The following is a 15,917-nucleotide window of genomic DNA, read 5'->3' on the forward strand; positions in this document are numbered from 1 at the left end:
CTCCCAGTACACTGAACGAGTTTAAACATATATTCGAGGAAGGTAAAAACACGACAGAAGTACCTACACACTAGAAAAGTGTATTTTCACGCTAATCCAACAACTAGAAAGTACGCTGATCAAACGTGAAATAATGCTGTCAACGTGAAAGTACGTTTTTTTTTTACCGTGTAGGTACAAAAAATGATACGACCCCTCATGGGGGAAAATTAATGTAATTCTTGGTCTTGAAACCTATATAAATGTAACGTCACTCACATATTTTTTTTCTAAAATTTCGAATTTCCTCATTCGATTTTTTTTTTTTTTTTTCCTCTATCTCGTGACTGATCTAGATGTATTTTTTCTTTTTAGGCCCAGAGTGCCAATTTAAAAAAGAAAAATTATGGAGCCGTTTTCAAGAAAAAAAATTATATTTATACTTATACTTATACATGCATACATAAATACACAGTTGCTCGTTTAAAGAGAGTAGATTAATGTCAAGAAAATCCTTTGCAGTTATGGTATTTATTCCTTGGAGGAGTCAAATAAATTTATTCCCTAAAAAAAAGATTCACTTAAAATTTTAAGTAATAATAGAATAAGGCACATCACTGCGCTGCGTCAGTGGTGTTGATTCACGGAAACTAGGGGGTGGTGGGGAGCAATTTTTAATTTTGTTTTATCGTTTTTTTTTCAGTAGAAGTACCAAAAATTATACATTTTTTTAAATGGGAAACCTTTAAAAAAAAAAAGGTGTTTTTCAAAATCAAGGAAGGGAATAAATTTAGGGGAGGGTAATACCATCCTACAATGGCGTAATTTAGTCAAAATCCAGGGGGGGGGGGGCAAAGCAGGAGCCAATTATCCTAAATTAATTGAAAATGACAGTTAAAACTGAAAAAATAGCCGTATAGTACCATAAAGGTAAAGATATTGAATAGTTCGTGGTAATGAACTGAAAATAATGAGCGACCCGGCTCAGTAGTAACCGAAATTCTAAAAAACGGAGTTTTGGTACCAATAGATACATCAATAATCAAAAGAATCAAAATTATATTAAGAATCAAAAGAATCAAATTTTTATGATGATTTCAAATATACAAGTTTCATCTTACTCATCAAAAGTTACGTGAGAAAATTTGCCTTATTTTCGAAAAAAGGGAGAAACACCATCAGATTCAGCGTATCAGAGAACCCTACTGTAGAGGTTTAAAGCTCCTTATCTGCAAAAACTTGGAATCTTGTATTGTTTTGCCAGAAGAAAGATCACGGATGCGTGTTTAATTGTTATTTATCTTTCCAGGGGTGATCGTATTGACCCAGTGGTCCTAGAATATCGTAGGAGGGCTCATTCGAACGGAAATTACAAGTTCTAGTACCCTTTTTAAGTGACCAAAAATGGAGGGCATCTAGTGGCCCCCTCCCACGCTCATTTTTCCAAAGTCACCTGATCAAAATTTTGAGCCATTTCGTTCAGTATGGTCGAAAAATATAATAACTATGTCTTTGAGGATGATTTAATCCCCAACAGTCCCCGAGGGAAGGGCTGCAAGTTGTGAACTTCGCTCGATGTTTGCATATGGTATTGGTTATTGGGAAGTATGCAGAGGTTTTCCGGGGGAATTTTTTGTCGTAGTCGGGGGGTGGGGAGGGGGTTACGTGGGAGGATCTCTTAATGGGGGAAGGGACATTGCTATGAAGGTAGCGCCGGATTTTCCAGTATTATTTTAAAAATGATCACATTAAATAAATAAAAACGTTTTTTTTTCAACTGAAAGTAAGGAGCAACATCAAAATTTACAACAAACATAAATCATTACGTATATAAGGGGGTTCTCCCCCTAGTCAATACCTCCCTCTTTACGCTAAAGTTTTTTTAGTACTTTCATAAGAGCGATTTATTCTACTTTAGCGGCCTTTGGGACTAAGGGGTCATTCTTAAAGAATTGGAACAAAATTCGAACTTTAGCGTAAAAAGCGAGGCATTGACTAGGGGCCAACCACCTAATATACGTAATACAAATATACGAATGTTGAATTTCGTTACGCAAGTTAATTCGTAAGTTACGTATATTTATTACTAATAAAGATGTTCGTAAATAAAATTAAAGTTATAGTGCCCTTTTTAAGTAACCAAAAATTGGAGGGTGACTAGGCCCCTCCCCCGTCCTTTTTTTCAAAATCGCCCGATCAAAATTTCCAGAAAGCCATTTAACAAAAAAAAGGAAAATTAATATGCAAATTTAGTTTTAATTATTCATGTACGGTGAGCCAAAATCAAAACCTTCATTAATTCAAAAACGTTCAGAGATTAAATAAAAAAAAAGTTTTTTAACTGAAAGTAATGAGCGGCATTAAAACTTAAAACGAACAGGAATTATTCCGTATATGAAAGGAGCTGTCCCCTCCTCAACGCCTTGCTCTTTACGCTAAAGTTTGAATTTTTCTCACAACTCTAGTTTTTAAAACAATAAAAAACTTTAGCGTAAAGAGCGAGGCGTTGAGGAGGGGACACCCCCTTTCATAATACTGAATAATTTCTGTTCGTTGTAAGTTTTAATGTCGCTCCTTACTTTCAGTTAAAAAAAAAACGTGTTTTCTTGTTTAATCCTTAAAAAAAACTGACCCGTTTCTGTGGATGCTTGAATTATGCTGTTTTTTTTTGTTTTTTTTTTGACAACCTTTTTGATGAAACTGAATTTCAGCTTGGGGGGGGGGGGCAGACCGAGCTCTGGAAGCGGCAGTTGCTCCCTGCCCCATAGCAAGTTACGCTCCTGCCCTCCTAAGTGACGCCGCTGCAGTACATAGTTAGCCTACATTGAAATGCTTAATAGGAAGTTAAGTAACTTTAAAAGAGTTGGGGTATATTTTGTGCTTAGGAGGGGAGAAGAGGAGTGAATCGATTTTACTCTATCTTGTCTATACCACATTTTACTCTACTTTGTCTATCCACAGTATCATCACAAAGGTTTCTTCTGCTTAAAGATTGACCGAATACACCAACACCAAAAGATGAATTATTAATTTCAGGTGTAATATACAAGCTCCTTTTTTACCCCCTCCCCCTTCCTCTATAATTATATTCAAATCCCCCATCCACCGAGACTTTTGTCTTTGTATACGTAGTATGATGTCCAATATTATATCTGGAACTTTGAATTCCCTTAGTATGTTGTTTTCTTAAGCTTTATTCTATCGTAGCGCTGAAAAAAAGTGTACCGGAAGTTGAATAGTTTTATGCTTATTATGAAATGACAAAGTGTCTAATTTCAAATGCTATAGAATTTTGATTACTTTCATTTCTTATTCTTTATATTGAGCCAAAATTAATCCATGCGTACAACTGTTCTTTGTTACTATGTTTTCTTTTAGTAACCTTAAGCAATATAGGCCTATTCAACGCTACTATGGAGTCCATCTGTTTACAAACGGATAAATAGGGCACAATGTATTTAAAGTGGCTATCAAGAAACTTAGCATGTACCACCCATAAAAATAACCAACTATAAATTGAATTTTTGATTTTTGAAAATATGTTGCTTCAAACTCACTGCATTAAAGAAAGTGAAAATTTCTCGACTACAGTTTTTGTCGTGCTTTTCGTTAATTCAACTGATAGCAGGCACTCGTGACCGATAGAATCAAAAGTAACCGATGGCATTATTGGGTTAAATAGTGCGGATGAGCGAGGGTTATCTCCCTCATGGTGTGTGGTGTTGGACTCCTCCCAGCATCAGAAGACCAGGAAGACAAAGGGCAACACTCGGCCGATACCTTGAGAAGGATGCTGCGCTGTCCAGATCGCCACTCGAAGATCTTTGGTCTAAAGCACAAGAGAGGTCGTCATGGAAAGGCACCACTGTTGCTTTATGCGTCAGTCGGTGCGGGATTCGGGAAGTCTAAGCGAACTCTGCCGTCTGGTGTAAATCTCTGAAAGCCACTTGTTCTGCTATGCGTAGCAGTACGTTGCACGCCCTTGTGCATGTCACACATATACAAGGGCGCAGCTAAGAGAAGGATAGGGGGTGGTGGACTCCCTCCCCCAAATTTCCTAGGTGTCGGCGCGTAGCGGCGACGCCTTGGAATTCAGCTTATGTTTTTCGTTTAATTTAGCTTATATGTCCGCATTCGTCGGCAAAATGGACGATTTTGTCGGCACAATCTTTCTATTCCCCCTCCAAACTCAAAACCCTAGCTGCATCCTTGTACTTATAACATGCATGGTATGTTCCACCTGGGTTTAAACGGTTTCGGATATAGACAACCTTAGTCAAGAGCTATTCACCACCCTACAATCATATATGCATACAGACTCAACCGAAATAAAAAAAAGGTACTTTTATTCGACCATTTACTGTTTTCTGGAACGAAGCTCCTTCGGACCAGGTTCGGGTGTTAGAGTTTTACTAATATTGTACAAATTCCCAATTATTTTAAAAGTTGCACTATTTAAAAAAAAAATTACGCGAGGGAAACCCTGTAATCATGTATAAATCTTTATTTCGTAAAGACATATAATGTTGAAGTTCTTAATTTTTTCCTACTGGCAAGGGTCTATCCAGGATTTTTGGTCTGAAGGGGCGTATGTTTTACATACCCCCTTCATATAAAGAGCAGACCATTTTGTGTATAACTCAAGCAGCATTGGCAAGAGTCCAACAAGGAAAAATTGGGTTAGAAAAAGAAAGAGATAAAAACGTATTTAAGAATAATCATAGAATATGAGCGGTTAGGCTACTTCTTACTCAAAAACTATTAGCAAATCATTCTTTTAATACCCTTTGATACTAAAACTCAATTAAATGTTCAATTTAATTGTAAATAAACTCTATATTTAACACTGTATTACTAATAGTAGGCATAAACACACTGGTAGCTCCCCAGAACAATTCAGCTTTCAGTGTATTTTAACTCTATTTAATTAGATAAATTAACAGGCCTACTTGTAATCAGGGGCTTCAATTAAATTCAGAAGATTCAGAGGATGTTTTACAAAAACACTTCAAAAACCACATCAAAATTTGTTTATATGTATTTTTGTTATGTTTTACGAGTTGGATAAAAATTTCGGGGCGGGGTGGAGGGGGATCCAGAATCCCCACAGATGTGACCTTGCCTACTGGAACCTATACAGAGGGCTCTTTCCAGATTGTTCTTATTTATCTGTTTATCCGACATAAGAATGTTGTACATAATGCTATGAGGCTGGCGAAAAGTACGCAATAAACTTTGCTCTTTACCAAAATACCAAACCTACGCTAACGCATAGACAATGAATCATTTATGGCGTAAATGATGAAATAGAAACCGGCATTTAGTAAATAGTAACATAATGTATAAACTGATAAAGGTATGAATATAAAGTATATTTAGCAAACTAAGTTAAATTATTTTTTTGGCTTTATGAAATGTTTCAGTTTAAACGAATTGTCCTTATTTTTCACGTCTAGGATTATATTCAGTCCTCTTTTAGCTCCTAAATATAAACTTTTTTCTATCCATTTACTCTGTGGACAAATTCTGTTGAAGTTCTTAATTTTTTCCTATTGGAGATTCATACAAACGATCTATAGAAAATACCCGTATGTATTTTCTTATCCGATACAAGTCTTAAAGATAATTAGTTATCACAAGGGGCTTATAGGCCTATACGATTATCACATTCTGCATTCTCAGGTAAAAAAAAAGAAGAAAATAAAGGTAAACGTGAATAATCGGGGAATTAGATACATGTGTAGCTGAAAAAAAGCAAAGAAACTCAACACAGCTGCTCACTGTTCTCTCAGCTGTTGTAAAAATCCAAAATTTGGACGACTTATTTTTACCCAACCGCCAATGGCAGGTCATCATGAATAAAACCCGAAATTTATATAGCAAATCTTTAATCCAACTGCTGGGGGCTTCTTTGTTAACTCATCTTTTGTTGTTCATTTTTTCCCAAAACTTTTGTGGATTTTATAGCCTATTTACTTTTTATGTATTTTTAATGGCTTTGCTGCTGGTAAAGATTATGCTTAGATATTTCATATCCTAATTAAAACTCATTAAAAATTCTTCTAACTAGTTCCTTTATTAGTTCGGATTTGTTTGGAGCAGGATTTATGTGTTGTTTTGAACTCCTTTTCTTATATTTTCTTTTCTAATTTTTCAGAATATGTTCTTATAATATTGACTTATTTTTATAATTTATCTTTACTTTAACTTATTTTTTTCAGAATGTGCTCGTTGGCTGTATTGTGAATCAAAGGAAACCCTCGGTAAGTTTACCTATTTATATTTGGACAAAACTTTTTCTTTTCCTCTTTTTTTCTTTTGTTTACCTTCTTTCTTTTAAATAAAGAAGAAGGACTTTATCTTTAAAGATAGGGATTTTTTTATCGAAATAAAGAAGCGAACTTCTCAGTCTTATTTTGAGCTTTTTTTTTATGGTAAAGAGCCTTATAGCCTATAATGTATATAAGGGGGCATCGAAATGCAAGGTTACGGGGGATAGTCAAGGTATGGAGAAAATATTTGGAAGAAGTGTCAAACAGATAATAAAAATGAACATATTATTTTTGATAATTACTACCGTATGCCCTATATTTATGCTAGAAACAGAACAATTTCACTGTGCAAAGTTCATAGGGTATTTGTGTATTATACGGTAGCCTACACACTCGAGAAGTTAAGCTAGGTTAATCCTAATGAAATATACAAAAATATGATGAAAATGCAATAATTTAGTAACAAAATTGTGATAACTACAACAAAAAATTATGGTAGGGAGGGGGGGGGGCACAGAACGCATTATTTTAAATACCTAACCCAACCAAAATATCATCTCGTTATATTAAATGTTTAATAGAAATATACCTACAACGTAGACTTCAACCGAGCCTAAGCTAATTTTCTTCAAATACTGACAGGTATAAATCGTTTATTGTTTGATCTGTAGATCCAAATTCTCAAGCGTGAACCATATAATACACAAGTACCGTTCATAGAATAATCCACCCCGTAGGTCTTAGTTGTGCTTGGGGGTCCAGGGAGGGGTGCTTTCCTGTAACTATCATAAAAACTGGAAGAGCATTTCTGCTGTCAAAATGACGTATCCTAGAAATCTCAGAATGTTTAGGGGTATTAAGTTAGAATACAATTTTTTTTTTCAAGGCCTTTGGGGGTGACAATATCTTGGAAATCATTTATCTAGGTCGGTGAAACTTTCAGGAGTGAATCTATAGTCCAAGCTCAGTTTAACTTAAGCTAACCCAACCCTCATAAAAAAGTACCCATTTCAAATGTGAAACATTCTTTGTATCTAGCAACAGAAGTTTTTTGGCAAAATTTACTCTTTTTTCCTAAAGTAGCCTCTTTTTGCCAAATTACCGAATATTTGAATCTATACCATCTTTTAAATTGGACATCGATTTTCTTCAGTAATAGTAGTTATCTATCAGCTATATCTATCACTGTTTGTGGCATTAAAATCTTTTTATATGAATTTTAAATTTAAAAATTCTTATTACTTTTATTTATCCAGAATTGCATTTTTCGTACAAAGATTTGAGACCATGAAAACTTTTTAAAATGGTGTTGTTACAAAAAGAAAAAGGGAGATTAGCGTCCCGTACTTCCACGTTAAAAACTGTCCTTTGGTTCAGTTCAGGGACGTACGCAGGGGGGGCCCGGGCCCCCCTGAAATCTCACGATTTTTTTCATTTTCCCATAATTTTCTGATTTTTCTCACAGAATAATGGGCTTGAAGAATTTGGCCCCCCCCCCCCCCGAAACAAATTCCTGCGTACGTGCCTGGTTCAGTTGGATTAATTTTGCGACATTGTTTTGTAAGTCAGTCGGATTATTCCTTATTTCTGGAGAGAAACATAACCCCGCCTTTTATAACCTGTTCTAGCAAGCTCTAGCAAGCGAAAATTTTGCTGGTAGTTTTTAAAGAAATATTAGAGGTCAGAGCTAAAAAAAAGTTTAACTAAATAGGTGATACAAAAATCTGTTCAAAAGCTTAAAATATAATTATTGAAATGTCGAGGGAAGAGGTAGGAGCAATCAAATCCGATGTGGGAGGAGTAGACACGGTCCTACAAGACAGTGAAAGATACCTTTTCGTACTTTTAACCGCCTATTAGCTGAGTAGAGTAGTATCAAACAAGTTGCTAATTGAGGTTCTGTATACCATTTCCTCTTACATGTATATTTTGGTACTCCTGTACTAAACGGACTCTTTTATATACTGCAATGGAAACCAGTCACGAAAAACCCGTTTTTGACGGGATAATTCAAGATATCGCTATAGAGTAATATAATGTATAGCGTGGTTTTCATTGGGTATACGATATTTAAACTGCTGTTATATGGGGTTTAGGGGGGGGGGGGTTAGGCTAGGCTACGCAATAATATATGGTATGCTTTACCCCCCCCCCCCCCGCCTAATATGCAAATGTATAGCCCAAATTGTTTCTAAACTTTTATATATTCATCCTATTTTGTTTTATTTCCTTAGCATTAACGAAACTAGCACTATATAAAAGAGTTCGTTAGTACAGGACTACCTATATTTTTCATATTTATGCTTAGTTTATCAGCAACATAGAATTTGTATCTTCAAAAATTAATATGAACAGTGGAAATACGGGTGAATAATAACAATAGTAAAAAAAAGGTCCTGAAAAGAAAAGGACAAGAGAAAAAAAACTTTGCATTGATAAAACAAATAGCAATTAGATGTACAAAGCAAAGTTTTTATAAGTTTTTGAACTAAAAGTAAAGAGCAATATTGAAATTTAAAACTAAAACTTAATGTTTTGACTCCTTAAATGTTTGAATAAAAATATGTTCGAAAAAGGTAGTTTGAGGGTTTGATAGCTTCAATGTCTTCGGTGGTATTTGCAGTTAATTTATGTTTAATTTGTTATTAATTACAATGTTCGTTTAATTAATAGAAATAATGTTATGATGTTTTAATGGAAATTTATATAAAATTACAACACTGGTCAGTGACACATAGAAGCAACGACACGTTGTCCAGCGACAAAAAAAGAACGTTTTAGTGGCAATTGTCTTATGACAGATGAAATGATTTGAACTTTGCAAATCTCAGTTTTGGCGATGCCTTAAAAGATCCACCTTTGACACAGAAAAAACGACAAAAAAATTGTTAGGTAACAAATAGGCACATAATCATAAATTTTTCGGGGGGGGGGTTGTGGGCCTACCAACAAAAAAGTAATATCTTAATATCTTTGATAATTTGCTCAACATAATGAAATAGTACTATGATTGCACTTTTGTGCTACAGGTGGCAGCCTTGCTTGTTGCTGGTACGTGATACGTGATAAAGCCTTAATTATCGCGATTGGAATCCAGACTTCTGAAATCTCATGTTTTCCTGTAAATCGAATACGCTAACAATAGATTGCAACTAGCTTTTGTATAAAGATCCCAAATTTGGGTTTTGGTTAATACAGGTTTTAGACCTTATGACCATCAGTTTGTCTCCTAAATCTAGTATCACTAAATTGACATATTGTGCTTTAAACTTGAACAGGAATCTTGTTGTAATTGCGTAATCCATGTAATCTTCGAATAAGAGTCTTAGTCAAACAGTTCCTTGAGGATTGACTCTGCTTAATAGTAACCAAAACTCTAAAAAAGGCAATTTTGATAACAATTAGTACATCAAAAGAATTCGCTTTTTATGCTGAGTACAAATATATAAAACACATTAAATTTAATCTTACCAGGGGCGTTTTTATTAGGGGGGGCATTTTATTTTTACTTTTATTATTTATTATTTTATTTTTATTTTATTACAGGGGCATTTTATTTTTATTAGCACTTTTATTAAGGAGCCAAAAAGTTCCACATCCAGAGGGTCAAGGAGCATGGGCTATATAATATTTCTTTTTCAATTTATTGCCACCCCCAAACGACGCCACTGAATTTTACCCATCAAAATTACGAGCGGGGGTATTTTTTTTCCCCGATTTTTGAAGAAGGGGAAAATGCCTAAAAGAAATCAAGCGATCTTGATGAAAAATATCATCATGAAATTCCATGTATCAGAGAACCGTTCTTCAGAAGTTTCAAGCTCGTAGCTACAAAAATGCGTTTTTTTGTGCAAAAAGAAAGATCACGGATGCCTGTTTATTTTGTTATTTTTTTCAAGGGTGAATTTATCGAGCCAATGACCCTAGAGATTGGTAGAGGGCTCTTTCAAACGGAAATAATTCTTATTCCTGTTTTTAAGTGACCAAAAAGATTGAAGGGCAACTAGCCCCCTCCCATACCCCTATTTTTTCCCGAAGGCATTTGATCAAAGTTCTGAAATTAGTCCAGTAACTATTCCTCTGGGAATGACATGATCCACAAAGCCCCTGGGGAAAGGGCTATAAGCTATTCAATTTGCCCATTGTTTACAATTAGTATTTTTTTACTAGGAAGTGTAAGGAAAATTTTGGGAGGTGAGATGATTTTCTACGGGGATAATTTTCTGTGGGAAGGGAATTTTTTCGGGGAAAATGTTCTTCCGAGGGAGCAAGTTCCCGGCATGAATTGAGAAAGGTCAGAAATTAAATTAAAAAATTAATTCTTTTCCTTTAAAAAAAAAACAAAAAAAAACAGCTGACAACTAGGAGCACCATTAAACTTAAACAAAAAGATATTTTTCCGTACTTGAAGGGGGCTGGCCCCTCCTCAATCCCTCGCTTGTTATGCTAAAGTCTATTGTGCTTTATAACGTTTTTTATTCCAATCCCTTGAACCTTGCGTTTCTGCAGTTGTTTTAAAAAAAATTTGGCAAAAAGTCAAACTTTAGCATAAAGAGCAAGGAGTTGAGGATTGGGCAGCCACCTCAATTGTGGAATAATATTTATTCGTTTTAAGTTTTAATGTTGCTCCTTAGTTTCAGTTGAAAAAGAAAAGTTTTAAAAAAATTTAATATCCTTAAAAATCGTAATTAATCAACCCTATTTTATGTTTTATTTCCTATCTTTCTGGATTTATGCATCATAGTGCTGTATAAATTCAATTTCAATGGTACTTGGGCACTATATGGGCCATTACAAGGAAACCAATCACGAAAAACCCGTTTTTGACGGGTTAATTCAAGACACCGCTATACAGTAATGCAATTCTTAGCGTGGTTTTCAATGCGTTTACGATATTTAAACTGTAGTTTTTTGGGGTTTAGGGGGAGAAAAAAGTACCTAGGTTAGATTAGGTTACGTATTTAATATAATAATAATAATAATAATAATTTTATTATAAGCCAAAAAACAGGCCATACAGAACAGTATTCTTAATCACACTCCACAAGAAAAGTAACATAAATATCAAGTTTCACTCATTGATGTCAACACTTCATTTACATATTTACATATCTGCCTGATTGACCTTTTCACAGTCGTGTTCAGGATCCGCGGGAACACCAACTTACCACCCACAAAATACTACGCTATGCTTTACCCCCCCCCCCTAATGTGCAAATATATAGCCCAAATTTGTTTATAAACTATTATATATTCATCCTATTTTATTTTATTCCACTAGCATTAACCAAACTTGACTTTTTAGATAGGCCCATATAATGCCCGAGTACAAATTCAATTTTTCAAAAGGTATTTACCGGATATTAAAAAATTGTGAGAGAGTAGTAGAAAATTGTAGAAAATTGTAGAAAACGGGTAGAAAATTGTCATTTTCTACCCGTTGCTCTAACTTTCTCTACTAAGTTAATAATAATATATTTGAATAATTCCTTGAAACCTCTATAGTAAGGTTATCGGACATGCTGAATCTGAAGGTGTGATGTGATTTTCATTATTGACTCTTAGCGGGTATTTCCCCCCTTTTTCAAAAGTCAGGCAAATTTTCTCAGGCTTGTATCTTTTGATGGGTAACACTAAACTTAATGAATCTTGTATATTTAGAATAAGCATAACAGGCCAATTCTTCTGATGTATCTATCGGTATCAAAATTCCGTTTTTTAGAGTTTCGGTTACTGTTGAGCCGTACGTACTATTTGTTACCATGAACTGTTTGATACTTTGAAGAGCAGAGGCTAAATCTAAAATTACTTAATAATAATATGTACTGGGGTTCGCACTTCTGCTACGCCTGGGACGTTCCACCCTGTGTAGTGTGTACACAATATTTGAGAGCGGGCTGTCCCTCTGTCGGATTACGCTTTTTTTGTTTTGTTTTTTTTCTGTTATATAAGCTCCAGTTACTATTGCCCAAATTATTTTCATAGGCAGCGCAATCGCGCTGCCTAAGTAATGAACGATGTTGGCACAATGTATTATTTATTTATTTTTGTTTTTCCATACCAGGGCACTTCGTATCGAAGGCGTTGTCGTAGAAACTTCGAAAAGGGCTCATTCGATTGAAAATTGGAGTGGCTAGTGACCTTTTTAATAGTCGAAAGTGATTGGAGGGCAACTAGCCCTCCCCCCCCCCGCCCATCATTCCCCCAAACACATCCAATCAAAATTTTGAGATATCCATTTTGTTCAGAGTAGTTGATTTCCAAATATAAAATATGTTGACACCCCCGACAACCCTCAGGGCAAGGGTTTTAAGTTATGCCCTGAGGGCATATAAGAACGATGATGGCACAATGCATTATTTATTATTTTTTATCTTTAGAGCAGGGCACTTCGTATCGAAGAAGTTGTCGTAGAAACGTCAAAAAGGGCTCATTCAATTGGAAATTGGAGTGGCTTGTGCCCTTTTTAATAGTCGAAAGTGATTGGAAGGCAACTAACACCCCTTCCGAGCCCACCATTTCCCGAAACACATCCAATCAAAATTTTGAGATAGCATTTTGTTCAGCGTAGTTGATTTCCAGATAGAAATTATGTTTTAGAGGAGATAACTCCCCCACAGCCTTCAGGACAAGGGTTGTAAGTTATGCCCTGGGGGCATATAAGGTTTTTTAGAGGAGGCGTTGCCGCAGTAACTTTAAAAAAGCTTATTAAATTGGAAATTCAAAGGGCTAGTGCCCTTTTTAATTGTCGAAAGTGATTGGAGGCAACTAACCCCCCTCTCACGCCCACTTTTCCCCCAAACAAATCCAATCAAAATTTTGTAATAGCCATTTTATTCAACGTAGTTTTAAGTTCTGGAAATTAGGTCTTTGAGGATGACTGCCCCGCGACAGCCCTCAGGGCAAGGGTTGTAAGTTATGCAAGGTTTTTATAGAACATGTTGTCGTAGAAACTTCAAAAATGGCTCATTCGATTGGAAATTGAAATGGCTAGTGCCCTTTTTGATAGTCGAAAGTAATTGGAAGGCAACTGACATTCCTTCCACGCCCACCATTTCTCCAAACACATTTCTCCAAACGAATCAAAATTTTGAGACATCTATTTTGTTCCACGCAGTTTAAAGTTCAGGAAATTATACATTTCAGCAGGACACTCCCCCCACAGTCTTCAGGGCAAGGGTTATAGGTTATGCCCTGGGGGCATATAAGTTTTTATTGAAATCTTTGTCGTAGAAACTTCTAAAAGGGCTCATTCAATTGGAAATTCAAAGGTCTAGTGTCCTTTTTGTTAGTTGAAAGTGATTTGAGGGTAACTAACCCCCCCCTCTCACGCTACCTTTTCCCCAAACACATCCAATCAAAATGTTTAGATAGCTATTTCGTTCAGCGTAGTTGATTTCAAGATAGAAATTATGTTGTTGAGGAGGAAACTCCCATTCAGCCCTCAGGACAAGGGATGTGAGTTATGCCCTGGGGGCATATCAGCTTTTTATAGAAGGCTTTGTCGTAGAAACTTCAAAAAGGGCTCATTCGATTGGAAATTGAAATGGCTAGTGCCCTTTTTAATAGTCGAAAGTGATTGGAAGGCAACTAACACCCCTTCTACGCCCACCATTTTCCCAAACACATCCAATCAAAATTTTGAGATGGCCATTTTGTTCCAAGCAGTTTAAAGTTCAGGAAATTATACCTTTGAGCAGGACACTCCCCCCACAGTCTTCAGGGCAAGGGTTATAAGTTATGCCCTGGGGGCATATAAGGTTTTTATTGAAATATTTGTTGTAGAAACTTGAAAAAGGGCTCATTCGATTGGAAATTAAAAGAGCTAGGGTCCTTTTTAATATTCAAAAGGGATTTGGGGGCAACTAACCTTCCTCTCATTCCCACCTTTTCCCCAAACACATCCAATAAAAATTTTTAGATGGCCATTTTATTCAACGTAGTTGAAAGTTTTGAAATTAGGTCTTTGAGGAGTACAACTCCTCCTCGCACAACCCTCAGGGCAAGGGTTGTAAGTTTTGCCCTGGGGGCATGTAAGCAGTCGAAAGTGATTGGTAGGGTAACTAACCCCCCTCTCACGCCCACTATTTCCCCAAACACATCCAATCAAAATGTTGAGATATCCATTTTGTTCAACGTAGTAAAAATTTCTTTAACTTAGGTCTTCTAGGGTGATAACCCCCTCAGAGCCCTCAGTGCAAGGGTTGTAAGTTATGCCCTGGGGACATATAAGGTTTATATAGAAACTTGTTGTAGAAATTTCAAAAAGGAGTCATTTGTTTGAAAATTGAAATTTCTCTTTTTAATAGTCGATAGTGAGTGGAAAATAATTGACTCCCTTCCAAAGCCCGCCATTTTCTCAAAGACAGTCAATCAAAGCTTAGAGATAGCCACTTTTTTTCGATGTAGTTAAAAGTTTTGGGAATTCTGTATTTAAGAATGGAAAACCCCCCGGCGCCCCAAGGGCAAAGGTTGTAAGTTATGCCCTGGGGGCATATAAGATTCTTATAGATAGAGTTGTCGTAAAAACTTCAAAAGGGGCTCATTCAATTGAGAAATGAGAGGGTTAGTGCCCTTTTTAATAGTCGAAAGTGATTTGAGGATAACTAACCACCCTCTCACGGCACCATTCCCCTAAACACATCCAATTAAAATTTTCAGATAGCCATTGTGTTCAACGTAGTAGAAAGTTCTGGAAATTAATTCTTTGAGGGTGACAACCCCCCCCCCCAGCCCGCAGGGCAAGAGTTGTAAGTTATGCCTTGGGGTCGTATAAAATTTTCATTGAAATTATTGTCGTAGAAAACTCAAAAGGGCTCATTTGATTGGAAATTGAAAGGGCTAGTGCCTTTTTTAATTTTTGAAAGTGATGGGAGAGCGACTAACGCCCCTCTTAGGCCACCATTTTCCCAAACACATCCAATTAAAATTTTGAGATAGCCATTTTGTGTAACGTAGTTGAAAGTTCTGGAAATTATGTCTTAGAGGATGACAACCACCCTCACAGCCCTTAGGGTAAGGGTTGTAATTTATCCTGGGGGCATATACGGTGTTTATAGAAAGCGTTGTCGTAGAAAATCAATTAGGGCTCCTTCGATTGGAAATCGAAAGGCCTAGTGCCCTTTTTAATAGTCGAAAGTGATTGGAAGGCTTAAAATTTTTATAGTAAAGATCGATATGGGTATAGTGTATGATTATTTTTTTGTTGTTTTTGTTGTTTAGACCAGGACACTTCGTATCGAAGGAGTTGTCGTAGAAACTTCGAAAAGGGCTCATTTGATTTAAAATAGAAACGGCTGATGCCTTTTTAATAGTCGAAAGTGATTGGAGGGCAACTAATCCCCATCCCACTCCCACCCTCCTATTTGCCTTTATGTTTAAAAACTAAATGTTGCCTTAAGGTTAAATCAAAAATTACTGTGTTAATGCTAATTCCCAAAAAGGCATATCAGCAGTATCTCAAGAACGATTGAGGGTATTATTTTCAAACTTTCGGGGCTACTTCTGCTCTTAAAATTTAACCAAGTCAAAATAGCGTAAGTGTATCCAAGCTATCAAAGAAAGTAAGCAGATTTTCTTGCGAATGGTATCAAGTTTCCCATCAACTAGAGGAGGTATTGAACGAAATTAAAACACTACAATTTGTGTCCAGATTTTTAAAAGGGT

At 36.0% G+C, this 15,917-nt stretch overlaps 1 protein-coding gene across 3 annotated transcripts in view; it reads left to right on the top strand.

The window, feature by feature from the left end:
• fj (four-jointed box kinase) overlaps nucleotides 1–15,917 on the top strand; it is a 106,033-nt gene that overhangs the window by 56,645 nt on the left and 33,471 nt on the right. For all 3 annotated transcript variants that reach the window (XM_089088446.1, XM_089088447.1, XM_089088448.1), the window contains exon 2: nucleotides 6,201–6,242. The gene's annotated coding sequence lies outside the window, so the exon portion shown is untranslated. The remainder of the gene's footprint in view (nucleotides 1–6,200; nucleotides 6,243–15,917) is intronic.

The sequence above is a fragment of the Artemia sp. Qi Xiang Cuo genome, chromosome 4, assembly GCF_049724085.1.
Source record: "Artemia sp. Qi Xiang Cuo chromosome 4, ASM4972408v1, whole genome shotgun sequence".
Lineage (NCBI taxonomy): Eukaryota > Metazoa > Arthropoda > Branchiopoda > Anostraca > Artemiidae > Artemia > Artemia sp. Qi Xiang Cuo.